General features: G+C 41.1%; 1 protein-coding gene across 5 annotated transcripts in view; it reads left to right on the plus strand.

Annotated features, from left to right (window-relative positions):
* Positions 1 to 1,595: 1,595 nt before the first annotated feature.
* KMT2E (lysine methyltransferase 2E (inactive)) overlaps positions 1,596 to 17,583 on the plus strand; it is a 72,454-nt gene continuing 56,466 nt past the window's right edge. For 4 of the 5 annotated variants that reach the window (XM_084788054.1, XM_084788057.1, XM_084788058.1 and 1 more), the window contains exon 1: positions 1,596 to 1,734. The gene's annotated coding sequence lies outside the window, so the exon portion shown is untranslated. Of the gene's footprint in view, positions 1,735 to 14,224; positions 14,298 to 17,583 lie in introns of all 5 variants that reach the window. The other variant, XM_084788055.1, reaches the window with a different exon arrangement.

A 17,583-nucleotide genomic window follows, 5' to 3' on the forward strand; every position in this document is an offset into this window, starting at 1 on the left:
CTGACGCAGTTACAAAAGTCACAGGAGAAACTGCGCCTCCACGGCCGCGCTAGCACCCCAAAGTCTCGCGGAGGCCGAGCCAGGGCCCTCACCTCGCGCAGGGAGAGGAGCAAATGGTCGGGGAAGAGCCTTGTGACTTCCTTCGGCACTGCTTGGGTTCCACAGAGGCCGCGGCGACAAGGATCACCGTCATCACTTCTCCCTCTCTGCCTTTGCAACAGCCTCCCCACCTCCCCCCCGCAACGACTCTGGCCCCACCCGCTGCTGCAGCATGAGGTCATCGCCAGCCAATCCCTATGCGCCCGACAGAGATCACCCGGCGCCGATTGGCTGCCGACGCCGCCCCTGCCTCTCCCCATTCCTCTTACAGAGCACCCAAGGTCGTGCTGCGGGCCAACGAGACGGAAACCGCCATTTCGGGGAAAGGCCCCAAAAGGCAGATCCCTGGTCGCTGTGTGATTCTTTTTCTTTCTTTTTTTTTTAAAGTGGGGAAACCTGTTTTATTATTCTTTGGCTCCCCTTTTCGCTGCGAGAAACCAGCTCTGCCCCTCCCTCGTTTAATCACCGCCACACAATCGAACTCCCGCACCCATCCCAGCACACTGTCCCGCGGCGGGGAATCCTTCCCCGGTGCTAAGAAGTATTAGGAGGCGGCGGCAGCGACTGCACCGGCGGCAGCAACGGCAGCTTTTACCCCATACACGGTGGCAGGGAGGCGGCGCTGACGATGATGGCTGCATTTTTTTCTGCGGCTTCTCCCCCCGACCTCTTCCGTTTCTTGCTCCTCCATCGAGACGGCCCCCGACTCGCCAGCTCCGCTTTTATCCGGTGCCCGGAGCCTGCGCACTGGAGCCTCCTCAGCCACTAGTGGGCGTCGAGTGACAACCCGACCGGGTTCGCCCTGCGCTGGCAGGCCAGGCCAGGGTGGGGGTGGAGGGGGCTACCGGGACCGAGGCTGCTCGGGGGTAGGAGCAAGTGCATCACCTTAGGAAGCGATGGGAGGGGGGTCGTCCCCGTCCCCGCCGTCATCCTTCTACCTATTAGTGGCATCCTCGGGCTCACCTACATCCATGCTTGAGGGCTACTCAGGGACAACGGGCAGAGAGCCAAGCCCACCAGCTAGCGAGACCTCCCCAACCGTCGGCGAATGGCTGCTGCTGCATGCACCTGTTGTGAAAAGGCCGGAGCGTCTGGCCGGCTCGCGGCCTCCGGCGTGACGTCCCCACGCCTCGGCGGAGAGGCCGCGCCGGGCGGCAGCCCATAAGCAAGATGGCGGCGAGCAGCTTCGTCCCCTCCCCCCTGCCCCTGCGGAGCGGGGCGGGCGGGCCCCGTGCGCTTGCCGCCGCCGCCGCCGCCGCCGCCGCCGCCGCTGCCGCCGCCGCCGCCGCCGCCGTCGCCGCCATTTTCCCAGAGCGAGAAGCAGTGACACTGAGCGGGCGCAGGGGGCCGAGTCGGAGATCGAGCCTGAGTTCGGGAGCGGCAGCAGAGGGGGCATAGACACTCGGAGCAGAGCAGCCTCGCCGTCTCCTCAGCGTTCCTGCCGCGGCCCGCAGTGCCCGACTCCTGGGTTCCCACAGAAGACGCTGTGCGCTGCTGCTTGGGGAGGGGGTGTGGAGCCGCTTGTGCGTCCGCAGTGGCTGTCGTCGGGGGTCGTCCGAGCGCTGAGGTGTGGAGAGACTCGCCCGGGGTCGAGCCGATCGCAGGGTTCGGTTGTCTAGTGTGTGAACATCACAGGTCAGTGCCTGTCGTGTCTACGGGAGTCGTGGGGTCCACGGTGATGGGGGGGGGGGACGACGACGACTTAGGGATCCAGAGAAGAGGGGATCGCTGTCCTTCGGGAGCTGGGCGTCCACACAGAGCCTCAGGTGCCTTTGCTGGGGCCAGACGTCGCTTGTGGGAGATCGAATTTGTCCTTTCTCCTGCCTGTCCCTGGCACTGGGGCATTATGGCGGGTTTTGGGGTAGTGGAAGGGGAAACTGGCAGTTAAACCCCCTTGAGAGTGGGAGTTAGGGAGGGGGCGCCCTCCTCCCTGGTAGCGGGTTCAGGCCTCCGGGATGAGGCAGGAGGCTTGTGACTGGTAGGACTTGTGTCGGAGAGGTCCCGGGAGCTGCCAGCTCTCCCTCTAGCTGCATCTTGTTCGGGTGCACAGAGAAGACGTTTAGGCCCCATTTTCTCCTTCCTGCCTTTCTTCCTTGCCACTCTGTGGCATAATGTTCTCTTAAATGTGAAAGGGGTTAAAAGAACGCCTTGGGCATCTCTCTTTGTAGGGGAGCGACCGCTCCTCATCCTCTCCGCCGAGGGTAAACCCGCCCCTAAGGTGGTCACCCCAGTCAAGTACCCAGCCTTGCCGGTCTCCTCCCCCGCTCTGCTTGCATTACTGCTGTCCTCTACTGTGCCAGAGCCTTAGAATCCACAATATGGCTCATTTCAGGAAAGCTTATTTTGACCGAAGGATTGGCACCGACACCGTGGCAGCAGACAGAGATGAGAAACAAACGGTTCCCTGTGCTGAACGGGGGAGGAGGGAGAGAAAAAACAATCCCGGGTGCTTGCTTCACTGCCTTTAGTTCCGCCTAGATCCGCCCTATCTAGACTGTCTCTCAAGAATCATCGAATTTAAAGTCAAAGAGAAACCACTGGAGTTAGTCCTAGAGTAAATTTCTATGTTGTTATTTTATTCACCCTTTAGAGATGTGGATAATATACGATGTTTGGAGTTCTGGAGACCTTGGAGAAGAATTAAGTGAGGTGCAGTCAGCTCTAGGTTGGAGATAGCAATACCTAATTGGGAAACAGTCTCCCTTTCCCCTTAATTTCTGAGATGGAGAGTAAAAACTGTAATTTCCCTCTTTTGTCCTTTACAGATTCTAAAAATGGCGGCCCCAGGCTGATGTTGTGGTAATCTAATCAGCTCGGGTCCTCCACACCCCATGCAGTGCGTTTGTCTGCAGCATATTACAGGCTTATTATGTTTACATGAAAAAGATTGGGCTTGTCCCACCCCCTCTTTCCAAGCCATGTACAAAAAAAATGCGTCAATTTCGTTGCAGATTACAATGCTGTGTTTTAGTTGATCAATTTTATTGTTTTTAACACCCCCCCCCCAGGCAAATAAAACAACAACACTTTTGGGGGAAAAAATTAAAACATTCGGCCTTGAAATTTTTATAGTCAGGGGGCTTTTAAACATTAAAAAAATTTTTTAGGTACAGATAATAGTTTATGTTGGCCTTAAATCACCCATTTCATTAATATGTCAAAGTAAAATGTTTTGTTAACTGTAGCCCACTTTGCATGATTGAGAATTTTTATCTTCAGTTAAACATTTCCCATACAACTCTTAACTAATTTTGTATATTTTGGTTCTTGTATTCTGTTTCGGAATAAATTTTAGGGAGCTGTACAAACAGACCTAAACCTGTTACTTCCTTGCATATAAGGATCTTTTCTCCCCAATATTGTGTCTTGCTTCTGTTTTCTCCTGTATTTAAAGCTTTAAATCGTGTCTAGTTGGTGTACGTTTGGTAAGGTGACACTCTATGCTTTGCGGCCTCTTAAATTTGTCTTATTGCATACTATCATCATTATGTAAGTAAAAAATAAGGCTTTGGTCTTCATTCCTTCCCCCATGCCCATTTGCCTATTATGGGATTGTGGAATTAGTTTGTTTTAATAGGCCTTAAATAAAAGCATTACTGTAATAGGGTCTTGAATCCATTTTAAGCCATTGTCAAAGTCTTCAAGACTGAGACAGAAAATTAAATGGCAGGTGTCATTTTGCTCTGCTTTAAAAAAGTGTGATTGATTACAATTTATTTGCATAGTGGGAGGGGTATCTTTTTTCTGGGTTGAACTAAATAGCAAGATACGAGGGGGCCATTAAATGGAGTTTAATGACCATTCTGATTGTGCAGCAACTGAAAGATGAGTGCCTTTCAATGCAGTAGTACTTAAAACGGTTGGAAAACACCCATCCTTTACAAGTATTTCTCCATCTTATAAACCTTAGAGCTGTGCTTCCTATTGCCCTTATATGAACTAGTTGATAGTAAGGTACATTCTACAAAATAATTGTGTAAATGATGGGATTAGGTAATTTTACAGGCCAATGAGTTTCATCCTTGAAGACTGGGCGTATACACCTTACTTAGAATCTTTGAAATATCATGTAATGAAATGGTGGTGGGTGGTGGGTGTTTATAAAGGGATTTGGAGTCACTTATTATGTAATGCTCTTGAGTATATGAGTCTAGACCCTAGGTGCAGGGTATGGCTCCATGGCTAAGACTTGTGATTTAGATCAAGGCTGCTTCTTTTAACCTGATGGTTGGTATTTGAACTTACTATCCAGTGCTTGAAATTGGTATCTTACAGATTTATGTAGCAAGAAGGAGGGAACATGTATATATATATATATATATATATATATATATATGTATATATATATATATATATATATATATATATATATATATATATATATATATATATACACACACACACATACATTCTATGGTTGAATTGATATTGATGTTGGTCAGGGCTAGACACAGTAGTTGGCTAAACATCATCGTTAGAAATAAGGAAAGCCTCGTTTTGGGTTTGTTTCTCTTTTGTTTTGATCCCTGTAAAGAGTGTTCTCTTTAAGTTTTTGTTGTACCTTATTTTAAGCATATACATTATAAACAACACAGCTCTATTGTACAAGGAAGGATGGAGGAGATGAATTTATTAGCAGGTTATGAGTGATTTCTGTTCCTGGGGAATTTTGAAACATTTGGTCTCTTGGGAGGAAACAAACAGTCTTTGTTCCTAGCATAGCTAAGTTTGGGTGATTACATGTTTATCTGTTTAACTGGATTTGTAGAAAGCCTGTAACTGCAGAGTAAAATCACTTTTAAAAATGTATTTTTAGAGACTACAATTTGATTATATTTGGGTTTTGGGATCAATATAAAGTATCTTTTTGATCCCTATTTAAATTGAGAACTTTTGCCCGTTTTCTTCAACTCTGTAGTCATAGTGACAGTAGTAGCTGCCCATAGTGGCTATGGCTCTCAGCAGTGCTCCTGTGAGAAGCTTCACTTCATACCTTATTGGTGAGGACAACCACTACTTCTTAAATTTCTATCTTAATTTATTAGAATAATATACTCATTCTTGTGTATTAATCTCTTAAACCTATAAGTTCTGTTTTTAAGTGTATTAGAAAATCCTAACAGTCCTGCTTTTCTGGAAATTGCTACAGAAACAGATATGTACTACCATGGTAGTATTTAAATGTCAAAAAATGTTTGTTTTGACTTAGTTATTAAGTAATTATGTAAATTTACACATATAAAGTATTTGCAAAATGTCATCGTCTCAAAAATGTCTATATTTATATTTTTGGTTGTGAGCCTAGCCTTTAATGGCTGTGCCATTTCTCCAGCCCAAATGTCCATATTTAAATAGCAATGGAATTTGAAGGATTATCAGTATAATAGTTTTTATTTCTGAATGGTTTATTCTTAGCAAATGAGAGGTGCTCATTTCTTTGTTGAATTTAAAGCTCTTACGTGAACATGTACTTGAAAGTGCATTAATCAGGAACTGCGTCTTGTTATGTCTCTCAGAGCAAATGTTAAATACATGTGTTGTATGAGAATTATATTTACTTTATGGCAAAATACATTTTTTAGTTACTGCCCCAATAAAAGGAAGGCTCTATCTACTACAGACACTGTTGTGTGAATATTATTAGCTTTGGGCTGAGTTCAAGAATCTGAGTGACTCAAATTTATTGTCTTTTCTTGTCATGAAGAAATATCGGAAGGAGCCTAATTTCCTTAATGCTGAACTGATTGTTTTTGTATTAATTAAATATTTAATATGAAAGAGCAGTGCTTGTGGTTGAAATTGTTTTGCACTGTTAGAAATAGATAGTATTAACTAAAGATTAACCTAGTGCTATTAAGCTATAAGTACATTATAGAGGACATATGAGGAAAAGAACTTGTTATTATTTTGAATTTCTAGGCTAAGTGCTAAATTAAATTTTAAATGGTGGCGACTCAGATTAAGTAGGTCTCACTTGTATCACTAAGCATATGAAAGGTTTTTGTTAATGTTTAGTGTCTATGATGCTTCTTAAATCAGAATCAGAAAAATCCTCGTTAAAATTCACTTGATACAAAATCAGTTGTTTTTCCCTCTTGGTTAATATATTGTAGACAGTTTAAGAAAACAATTTCATGTTGGAAGAATTTTACAGCTTTATAGGAAATCTCATTTTGTTGTTTATCCAACGTATTTAAGGCCGACATTTTTGAGGCATACTGGTCCAAACTTGCTATGTAGCCTAGGACGACCTTGAACTTGTGATCATTCTGCCTCCACTGTTAAATGATGGAATTACAGCTGTGCACTTCCTGATGTAGTTGATTTGTAAGGGTTGAACCTAGGGCTTCACAGCTAAGCAAGCACTCTTCTCACTAGGCTATATCCCCAGGCCCAAGGGCCTTTTAATTTGTAGATACTGGCTTATAATACATTGATTTTATTAGTAAATAATCAGCTACCTATTTATCATTTTAAAATATGGTTTTGTTGTTGTTGTTGTTGTTGTTTTTTAAGTTCTTAAAAGTGAAGTATGAAATCTAGGTGTAAGAAAATAAGAAACAAGGGGTGGGGAAAGGCCATAGAGGGTATGAACACACACCGGGGCCGTTTCCAGGGACAGACCCAGCCAGGGAGGGCGGGGACAGGCAGGGTGAGGTAGAACAAAGTATAATGAGCACATGTAGGAAAATGGAATGAAACACATTATGCTGGAGTTAAATTGACAAATAATAAAGTTAAAAAAAAAAAAGGCTGGGACTACAACTCTTTGTCTTCCATCCGTGAGCTCGCGATCTGGAGTTCAGTCACTAGTCCTGCTCCTGCTCCCACCACAGAAGCAGAATCTTACTCATTTCTTTTGTATTTTTACAACTGGGGAAGAAAAGCAATTCCTTGTAACTCCTAGATTGCTTAATGTAGAGTTAATCCAAAAGAAGGAGCACTTTCAGTCCTGAAGTTTACTATTGAGAAAGAATATTGAGTAATCAACCCGTATCAATGCCAGTTTGGTTGTGGTACTTAAAGTCTGAGCCTTACGGACAGAAAGCTAAGATATGACAGTAGGATTTAGTTGTTTTGATTTATGGTATTTGTAAAATAATTTTTAAAATTTATTTTTAAATTGATGTGTAAGATAATTCTGTAAAGTTTATTTCTTTAGGCAGACTCTCCCTCTCCCCTCTCTCCTTCCCTCCCTCCCTCCCCTCCCCTCTATTTCCTGTATGTGTGTGTGTGTGTGTGTGTGTGTGTGTGTGTGTGTGTGTGTGTGTATGTGTGTGTGTGTGCACCTTAGCACACTTGTGGAGGTCAGAGGATAGCTTTCAGGAGTTGGTTTTCTTAGGACTCAAGCTTGTGCAGCATTTACCTGCAGTGCCATCCAGATTGATGGTTGATGGGGCCCTGTAAGATAGTTTTTCTTTTCATTTTTTCCTTCCCTTCCCTCCCTCTCTTTCTTTCTCCATCCCTCTCTCCCTTCCTTCCTTTCCCCCTATGTAATCCTGGTCATCACGGAAACTTCCTATGCATCGAGGCTGCCTCGCTCCTCCTCCTGAACCTGTAAGATAATTTTGAAGTTCTTATAATTGCATTGTTAAATTTTTTTTAATCTGCAGACATTTAAAAAAGATTGTGGGTGTTTTTTTTTTGGGGGGGATATTTTATTGTATTTTTTTAAAGTTTTTATTTATTTTATTTTTTTATTTTTATTTTCCTTTTAAGACACATACTCCTGGCTGTGCTGGAGCTCACTAAATAGTCTGGCTGGCATCAAACTCACAGAGATCTGCCCCATGAGTGCCAGGATTAAAGTACCACCACACCAAGGTTTTTCGTTTTTTGTTTTTGTTTTGGACAGTGTCTTGTTATGTAGCCTTTGTTGGGCTTAGAACTTGTTATGTAGATAGATCTTCCTGTCCCCACCTCTGGAGTACTGAGACTATAGGTTTGTGTGCCACCACACCCAGATTCAAATATTTTACAATATAAATTTTATTTAAAACTTAGTTACCCTAATAAGTTATTTTATTACTTGATTTAACTTCAAAAGTTAACTTACTTATTTAATTTCGAAGGTTAAATATATTTTCTAATTTTATTCTCACTGGTGTACTGGTGTAAATGAAATGAATAGATGGTATTTCTATTTGGTGGTAAACAAGTCACTATCATTTAGGAAAGTGTCATAAAATGAGAACACAGCTTTTAGTTTTCTCCTTTTTTCTTTTTTTCATGCAATGTATTCTGATACAGCTTTACTCCCCACCCTCTGCCCCATAGGTTCATAGAAAAGGAGACTAGATATATGGAAGACACCGTCTTCTAATAGTTCTGTTTTCTTGTTTCACACACTAAGAAATGTAACACAGGTATCTGAAGTAATACAAGATCTGAAGGGTCTTAATGTGACTAAATTCAGTGATTGGAACTATGCTTAAGAGTCATGAATTGATAGGGGTTTGAAGGTCATCAAATACATAGATAATGCTTATTCAGGAAATAATATTGTTGGACTGGAGAGATGGCTCAGAGGTTTGTTCTTCCAAAAAACCTGAGTTCAATTCCCAGCAACCACATGATAGTTCATAACCATCTATAACGAGATCTGGTGCCCTCTTCTTGCGGGCAGGCACACATGCAGGCAGAATACTGTATAAATAATAAATAATCTTTTTTTAAAAAGATTCTTTTATTTGGAATTATTCTCTGCTGCTTCTTTTAGAGCAAAGCTGTTTGATTGTTTGAATTGACACAGCCTGTGTTGTTAAGCCTCCACCTGACATGATTGAAAGCTAGACAGCAGGTGAAACTGAACAGCTCCTCCCTTCTTGGCACTAAGGTTACAGAGATAGGTAAGCTTGAGGAAGCTCACAGTGCTGCAAGGAACAGGCATCGACCAGAGCTAGCTTAAATAAAGGCTTTGTTACAGAGTTATAGAGGGAAATCTTAGGATGTATTTGTTTGAGACCTAGTTGGTCTCACAGAAAGTAGCAAAATGCCATAGAGTCTTCATTCTTCCTCTTACTCCTGTTACTAGCCACGCTTGGCGGGGAGGCAGGGAAGGTGTTAGGATGCGTGGAGGGGAGGTTTGTTGGATGGAGAACAGAAAGGTACCTATAATGTAACCCCAAATACTTGCTTTTCTTACTGTATTTTTTAGCCAGAGAACAAAATAATGGGGCTTACTGTGTTTTCATACATCCATCATTGTACTTGGCTTATTTGCTGCTCTCCAGTCCCCATCTCAAAATTGCTTTTTTTTTTTTTTTTGGTGTCTTTGTGGGAAATTCAGAAGTGCTTGGCAATACCTCCAGAACTAAATAATTGATATTTCAAACTGATGGCTCTACTTTTTATTTAAAAATTGCAAATTGCCCTGGTACACACATGTGTTTGTGCATTCGAGCACAAGCACATGCACAGACAAACTAAATAAATATGCAAATATATACTTGTACTACATGTGCTTGTGTTAAGGAATACTTACAAAGGCAAGTTTTTTTTCTCTGAAGGTATAGAGTATCTGTCTAGTATGCATGGGACTCTAGATTCAATTCCAGCATTACACAAATTGGCTATGGTTTAAAAACAAATTTATTGTTACACACTGTCTTGCTATAAACCAGGCTGGCCTTGAACTTGGAGCATTCTGTCCTGCTTTAGCCTTCTGAGTGTTTGGATTATAGGATATGTTACTGTGCCTGGCTGAGAACATTCCTCTCTTTCTCTCTCTGTCTTTCTGTCTTTCTTTCTTTCTTTCTTTGAAGCAGGGTTTTATGTAGCCTGAGTTGACTTTGAACTTGCTGTGTGATGAGCGGTGATCTTGAACTACTTCTTGCTTGAACCTTCTAAGTGCCGGGACTGAGTAAGTAGTGATACCACACACCAGTTATGTGCTATTGGAGAGGAAAACATAGAGCTTTTTGCACGCTGGGCAGCTCATCATGAGCTATGTCCTCAGCTCTAATTTGATTACATTTTGAAATAACAGAGAAGCTGTCATCATCTGGGGAAGAGCATGCTTAGCACTAGGATTTCTTCCACTCTTTACCATGAGGCTTGTTGATTGTTGGAAGTTATTCAGGTGATGGTGATCGATAACTGTGAAGATTAAGGAAGAATTTTCTTTCTTTTATTTATTTATTTATTTATTTATTTAGGATTGAACCTAGAACCTATTAGTAAACTATCTTCCTGGCCCAAGTGCTTCAGCCATTGGAGGGATACAAAGGCTAAGTGACTCACTGTAATAGACTAAAGGAAAGAAGGACTTACAAGAACTAAGAGAATGGAATCGTGATTTTTTTAAAAAAATGGAATGAAAGAAAGGGGGAAAAAGCTCTGTGTTGTGGCACACATCTTAATCCCAGTGCTGGGGAAGCATGGATGGGCGGATGTCTGTGTTTGAGGCCAGCCTGGTCAACATGGAGTTCCAAGACAGGGAGCACTACAAAAAGAGACCATACCTCAAAAATAAGGGAATTACTTAACTAATAGCGAAGGGAAGAAAGTGTGTAAAAGGAAGTTGTGCTTTGGAAGTTTGATTTTTGAAAAAATGACAGTTATTTCAATGGAATGTATTTTATAGAAGATTGGGGATAGAAAACCAAATAGGATAAATGGTTGCTGAGCTCAAGGCTGAGACTCTTAGTGGAGTGGCCTGGGCCTTCAGGGACAGCTGCGTTAGTAACACTCCTTTGTGGCAGGTTTGTTGTGTTTGAGCAGCATTGAAATCGTATTCCCCTACTGTTTACAAGTGTGAGAGAAGAAAGTTGTGGTTTAGTTAACTTAAGTGGGTATCTTACCAAATTCTAGGCTTTGAGGGCAAATGCATGAATATCTTAGTTTTTTGTATGGGGTGAAGTTTTGTTTGTTTGTTGTTGTTGGTGGTGGTTTTTTTTTGTTTTGTTTTGTTTTTTTTACGAGACAGGGTTTCTCTGTGTAGTCCTAGCTGCCCTGGGCTCACTTTTTAGACCAGGCTGGTCTTGAATACACAGATATCCACCTGCCTCTGCCTCCCAAGTGCTGGGATTAAAGACATGTATCACCACACCTAAAGACATGTACCACCACGCCTAAAGACATGTACCACCACGCCTAAAGACATGTACCACCACGCCTAAAGACATGTACCACCACGCCTAAAGACATGTACCACCACGCCTACCTCTGTATGGAGTGAAGTTAATGATCTAATTGTGAAAACTGTATATCTCATAACTGTTTCAAAATAAGGTGATAGCATAGGGGAGGGGAGTAGGGTGAAAGCAGGAGGGAGGGAGGAATGGGAGTATACAAGGGATGGGATAACAATTGAGATGTAATATGAACGAGATAATAAAAATATTAACAAAAACAATTAGGTGACAGAATATAAACTGGTTATTAAAAAGCATAAGTAATATATTCTTTGAGAAGCTAAGAAGGTTGAGAAGATTGTATGAAGCAGGTTTTATAACTGGAATAGTTTTCTGAAATAATATTGTCAGTTTGTGTGTATGTGTGTGTGTATGACCAAGAAGTTGCCCTCAAGAGATTGGGCCTACTACATGCCCCCCAAATAGTTTTGTGGCACACATTTTTAAGTTTGAAAGTGGAGAAGGCTTAAATGTTCCTTAAAGTTAAGTAGTATTTTTGTTGAGGGGCAAGGAAAAACAAATATAAAGGAGAACAACTTTAGAACATTTGCGGAATGATCAGGGTATGCTAATGATTACCAAAAAAAGAAAGGAAAAAGAAGACTCCCCAAAGGATTTGTGTATTAGACTATTATTAGTATAGATCCAGAGCACTAGGAATTTGACTGTGAGCCGTGTTTGTGTGTGTGTGTGTGTGTGTGTGTGTGTGCTTTGTGTCTGTATCTGTATGTGTGTGTGTTCAAGTTGCATGTGCAGAAGAGAATGCTGGGCTGGATTTGCAGGGAGTTTTGAGCTACTTGAGTGAGTTCTAGGAATTGAACTTTGGTCTTCTGCAAGTTGAGCAAGTGCCACTCCAAGTTATCTGGCTAACCTCTTCTCTTATATTTTAACTGATAGTTGGAGGGATGTGCAGATCTGGACATTCTCCTACCATCCTTTTTTAGGCATAGAGATGAGGAAATGAAGCACAGATACTATCTCCATTAGTATTTTTTTGTAGCCCAGTCCTGTCTGTGTACTGGCATCAGCAGGAATGCATCACCATTTTATATGATGCTGGCCCTCCTTTGTGCTCGGCAGCACTCTGTTGAGCTGCATACAGCCCAGCCTGCTCTCTTTGCCCTTGACATGATCTGAAAAGCAGCTTCAGTCTTACAGGGGTTTGTTTTTTGTTTGATTAATAGTATCCTCTTTAATAGAAACTTTGAGGTTGATATTGGCAAACATTAGAAAAAATAAAGGAGATTAAAACTTTTTCATTTTGGAATCAAAACATTTATGTTTATTTCTATATAAGATCTTAGTAAGGAGTTACTACCAATATTCACCCCCCCAAAAAAAACCCAAAGACCACATTTTTTTAATGATTTCTTTTTATGTATATTTCTGTCTGTCTCTATTTCTCTGTTTCTCTGTCTCTCCCTCCCTCCCTCTCCCCCCACCCCATACACACTTGTGAATTGCCCACTGTGGGTGCTGGGAACTGAAGTTAGGACCTCAAAGAGCAGCAAGGCCTCTTAGCCACTGAGTCCTCTCTCCAGCCCTCTATGTTACTTTTTAATTAAGATTTAATTTTGAGATAATTATAGGTTCTATAGGTAGCTGTAAGAAAGGATACAGAGAAATTTCATTTCTCCTATAAAATCATTGATGATATTTTAACATCAATGGTATTGCAAAATTGTGATACTAGGGTGACAACCAGAATACTGACCTTTACATAATGCAACCCACTAACTCAGCTTTCCCCTTGCAAATTATAATACAGCTACAATACTGACATTGGCATAACACCCATTTTATTCAAGAGTCTCCATCTTACTTGTACTCCTGTGTTGTTCGCATTTCTTACTACATATGTGGGTACCTTTTTCTACCATCACAGTTACAGAAAAATTCTATCACAATGGTGGTTGGTGTTTTCCTCTTATGTAACTAACTGTGCCCACTTCTCTCCTCCCCCTACGTATCTGTTCTCCATTTCTATAATTTATTATTTTAAGAATGTTATATAAATGAAATTTCACAGTATGTAACTTTTGCGACAATTTTAAATTTTATTTCAAGATTTAATTATGTGTTGGGGGTGTGTGCCCAAAGAGACCAGAGATGTCAGATTCCCCTGGAGCACTAGGTATAGACAGTTGTGTGCTGCCTGACATAGGTGCTGAAGACTGGACTCAGGTCCTGCTGGGTGTGTGCTGTAACTGCTGACCCGTGCAGCTCTTTCCTCTGTCTTCATGCTAGCTTTGAATCCTCTGTCTCCAGAGCGCTGGAATTACTGGCCTGAGCCACCATGTTCAGGAATAAGACTGACTTTTTAAAAGCTCAGTGTAATTCCCTTGAGATTCTTCCATCTTGTTGCGTGCATTTTCAATAGTTCATTCTTTTGTGTTGCTGAAAATGTCCATTTTAGTGTTTTCCTTACTGTTGGAAGCTATGTTGTAGACTATGCAGTTTCAGATTTTAGCTTTGTCTCTCCCTAGCCCCCAAGATAGGGTCTTATATATACCAGGCTAGCCTTGAACTCAATATGTATTCAATGACGACCTGAACTTCTGGCCTTTTTGAGTATTTGGGTACAGGAATGCACCACCAGGCCTGGCTTAGTGTGAGGGAGATTAAACCTAGGACCTCCTTTCTGCTGGGCAAGCACTCTGCTGAGCTATAGCCTCAGCCCTTTGACAAGAGTAAAAGCAGCTTCCCTTGGTCTTGCCAGTTTTTCCAGTAGGCTTGTGTGTGTGTGAGAATGTGTGTGTGTATGTTGTTCTTACTCTTTTTTCCCCCTGTTTTCAATTGATTCCCAAGTTTATTTTCCACTTTATTTGGAATTTAATTATCACCTTTGCTTGTTTATGTTCATTTGTATTTAAAAGTAAGAATGACTTTAAGTTTTGCTGCTTTCTTTGTTTGAGGTTTCAGTCAGAAGCACCTAGAATGTGCACTGTTTTAACATTAGCTCAATACGCCTATGTTCACTTGGTTTCTAGGTCTGTTCTGGATAGCAGGTTTTGTGAAGACATTTATTCTTTCTTGGACCTCAGATTTCCCAGACATCTCATGGTATTTCCTTTTATATTCTTCTTTATTGGATGCTATTTATTTTCCATGTATTTTGTACACATTTGACTTGCCAGTTGGTGTTGCAAGCTTTTTTACTTCACAAATGAAAGTTGGAGTGTTTGGATTGTGTTGAAATTCCCCGTGTTCCTTTTATACCTGTGATAAGATGATTTCTTACTAGTTTGAATTCCCTTCCTTCCTTCCCTCCTTCCCTCCCTTGCTCCCTCCCTCCCTGTCTTTTCCTCCTTCTCTCCCTCCCTCCCTTCCTCCCTCCCTCCCGCTCTCCTTTTCTCTGGTGCTTTTGATTGACTCCAGAGCCTTGCTCAGGTTAGGGAAGTGGTCTCCCATTTCTAGCTTTTCCTCACTATGTAGTTTAAGCAGATTTTTAACTCCCTGTGTAGCCCAAACTGGCCTCAAATTTATGGTCTCTTACCTTGGTCTCCCCACTGCTGGGATTGCAATTACACTTGTGTGTGTGTGTGTGTGTGTGTGTGTGTGTGTGTGTGTGTGTGTATGTGTGCATATGTGCATTTTGTTGTGTGACAGTGTCTTTCTTTATAGCCCATTCTGGCGTGGAACCTGCAGTAGTCCTGCCTCAGCTTCCTGAGTACTGGGGTTTCCCATTTAAAACTTCATATCAAATTTTCATCCTAAAAAGATCATTTACGAAATAATGATTTAACCCTAATGATGTTATAACATTTGTTATCTACTGATTTTTCAGCAATATGAATTATCTGGCTAAAACTTTTATATTAATGTAGATAGTGAAATAGTTTACATTTCATAGTGTCATGATGACATATGAATTGCTAAGATCGTCCCTTTAGAATAAACCAAGAATCTATGGTTCTGTTTCACATGTGATCACATGTTTTTACCCTGAGCATGTGTTTTTAGAGAGGTGCAATTCTGGGTATGTCATGTGGTAGTTTGGATAGTTCGTTTGGTTTGTGAGGCCAGAACTGCAGATTCGCCCCAGGTTCTCTACTCACTCCCCAGCTCTGTAGAGCTACTGTTATGTACCAGACACAGCGGGAGGCACACAGATAGAAACATGGACGTCGGCTCGTTGAAGCTTTGTATTACTATTTGTTTATTTACTTATTTTCATTGCTATTTAGAACAGATCAGGTGTATTTATATTTAAAAGAGCAGACTATTATAGAACAAATACATCATTTTAGTTTAGAAATATTACTCCAGTAAATTAAAACTATGCATGATGATTTGATTTCTGCTTTCCACTTCTTGACTCTAGTAAACAGTTGTACAGTTAAATGTAACATATACTTGAAATGTAAGACTTTTCAGAAATTTTAAATAAAGATAAGCCAAGCTGAAGAAAACAGCTATCAAGAGGGAAGATTGCAGTTTACTGCCTGTTGGTTAGGCATTGTTGTAAGGAAATACTGAACACTATCATTTCAGTACAGCAAACCCGTTTTGTGTATTGCTTGCATGTTCGCACATAAAATGTTATGATTTATTTTGTGCTAGTTAATAACTACAGCATTGTGAAGTAATTCTAATCAGGTTTTAGGTATAGAAAAGAAGGTAGGACAATGCTTTCTTTTGTTCAGTTGGCTTTCTTTGTCTTGAAGAGTCTAATTGTGAAGTGAATGAGAAAACAGGACATAGTGACCTTATTTTCAGGTTTTAGAACAGTCTCTGTAAATGGGAATGAGTGTTTTCTACCCGTTCGTTGCTGTCCGATGGAAAAAGAGCACGTCTTGGTGTGGTTACCTGAAATGCTTGGGACTAGAAGGATATTTTCAGATCTAATAATAATTAAAATTCCCAATCAAAAAAATTGAAATCTTGAGTGTATTTCCCAGCATTTCAGGTTTTTAAGTTAGGAATGTCCAGCCTGTACTATATGTATTGTGTCAAATGCTTCCCAGAAACCCTGACTTTAAAGTCTGTTTTGTAAACAAGGATCTGACAATAGAGCAGCTGAGTGACCTGCTGAGTCTCGCACCAAGTAATTGCCCGAGCCCCAAAGATTTTAGGTTTTGATGTAATTGTCTAGTTTGGATCTTTTATTGATGGTGGTTTTTTGTTTTTTGTTTTTTAAGGTGCCATCTCTCAGTGTGTCACAGGCTAGTCTCCAGCTCCTAGGCAGGTCAGCCTTAGTTTCAAGCAGCTAGTACCACTATGTTCTGTTTAGTTTTATATTACAGTTATTTGAAATCTAGTTGCTTTCTTCCAGTTACACATGATTTAAAAGTGTGGACAAGTTTTCTTATAGAATTCAAACTACTTTAATCACCTTCTTTCCCCTGTTTGATTTCTTCCACAAAAAGTATGAACTCAGAGTTTGTATCATTTATGATATGGAAATTTGAGTAGATACGCTGAAGCTTATTTATAAAAATTAAAGGTAAGTGTAAGAATTTCTGTTTGAAGAAACACTGCTTTTTTTTTTTTCAGGTATAATATTACAAAGAAAACTGAACTGCTCTTCTGTAGTTTATAATAGTTTATAAGATTTTTTTGTTGTTGTTGTTCTTTTTTCTCTGAGACAGGGTTTCTCCATGTAGCCTTGGCTGTCCTGGAACTCGCTCTGAAGACCAGGTTGGCCTTGAACAGAGATCCTCCCGAGTAGTGGGATTAGAGATGTGTGCCACCACACCTGGCCCGTTTTGTTCTTAAGTTGAACCTTGTCATTATTAAACAGACTTTGAGCAGCTATTTCCTAAACAATATATGCAACAAGCACAATGGAATGCATTTAGATTAGAAAATTTGACATTGAAGCTCAGAATCTTTTAGTTATTCTTATAAATTTGGTTTTTATCACTGTTTTCTCTACTAGCTAATTATATTAGAGAGTATTAACTTCAACTGAAGAAATAGAGAATTTCTCCTGATAGGAATAATTTACACAAATAAAATAATTTTTCTTGTATACATTTACAAACAATAGAAGAGAATGAGCTTAAAAAGCTTGGTCATGGACTAGGCAGTGATGGCACACACCTGTAATCCCAGCACTCAGGAGGCAGAGGCAGCGGATCTCTGAGTTCGAGGCCAGCCTGGTCTAAAGAGGCAATTCCAGGATAGCCAGGGCTACACAGAGAAACCCTGTCTCCGAAAAACAAGCAAACAAAAGCTTCGCCATTTCTGAAGCTGAGTAACCTAGGTTAAGTTAGTCTTTCCTACTTTTTTTGTGCCTTAGGGGTAAAATGGAGAGGCCTGGTTTGTTTTTTGTTTGTGGGTTTTTTGTTTGTTTGTTTTGCTTTTTGAGTCCCCCTCCCTCCTCTCCCCTCTCCACCCTCTCCTT

The sequence above is a fragment of the Acomys minous genome, assembly GCF_964271855.1.
Source record: "Acomys minous genome assembly, chromosome: 6".
NCBI lineage: Eukaryota > Metazoa > Chordata > Mammalia > Rodentia > Muridae > Acomys > Acomys minous.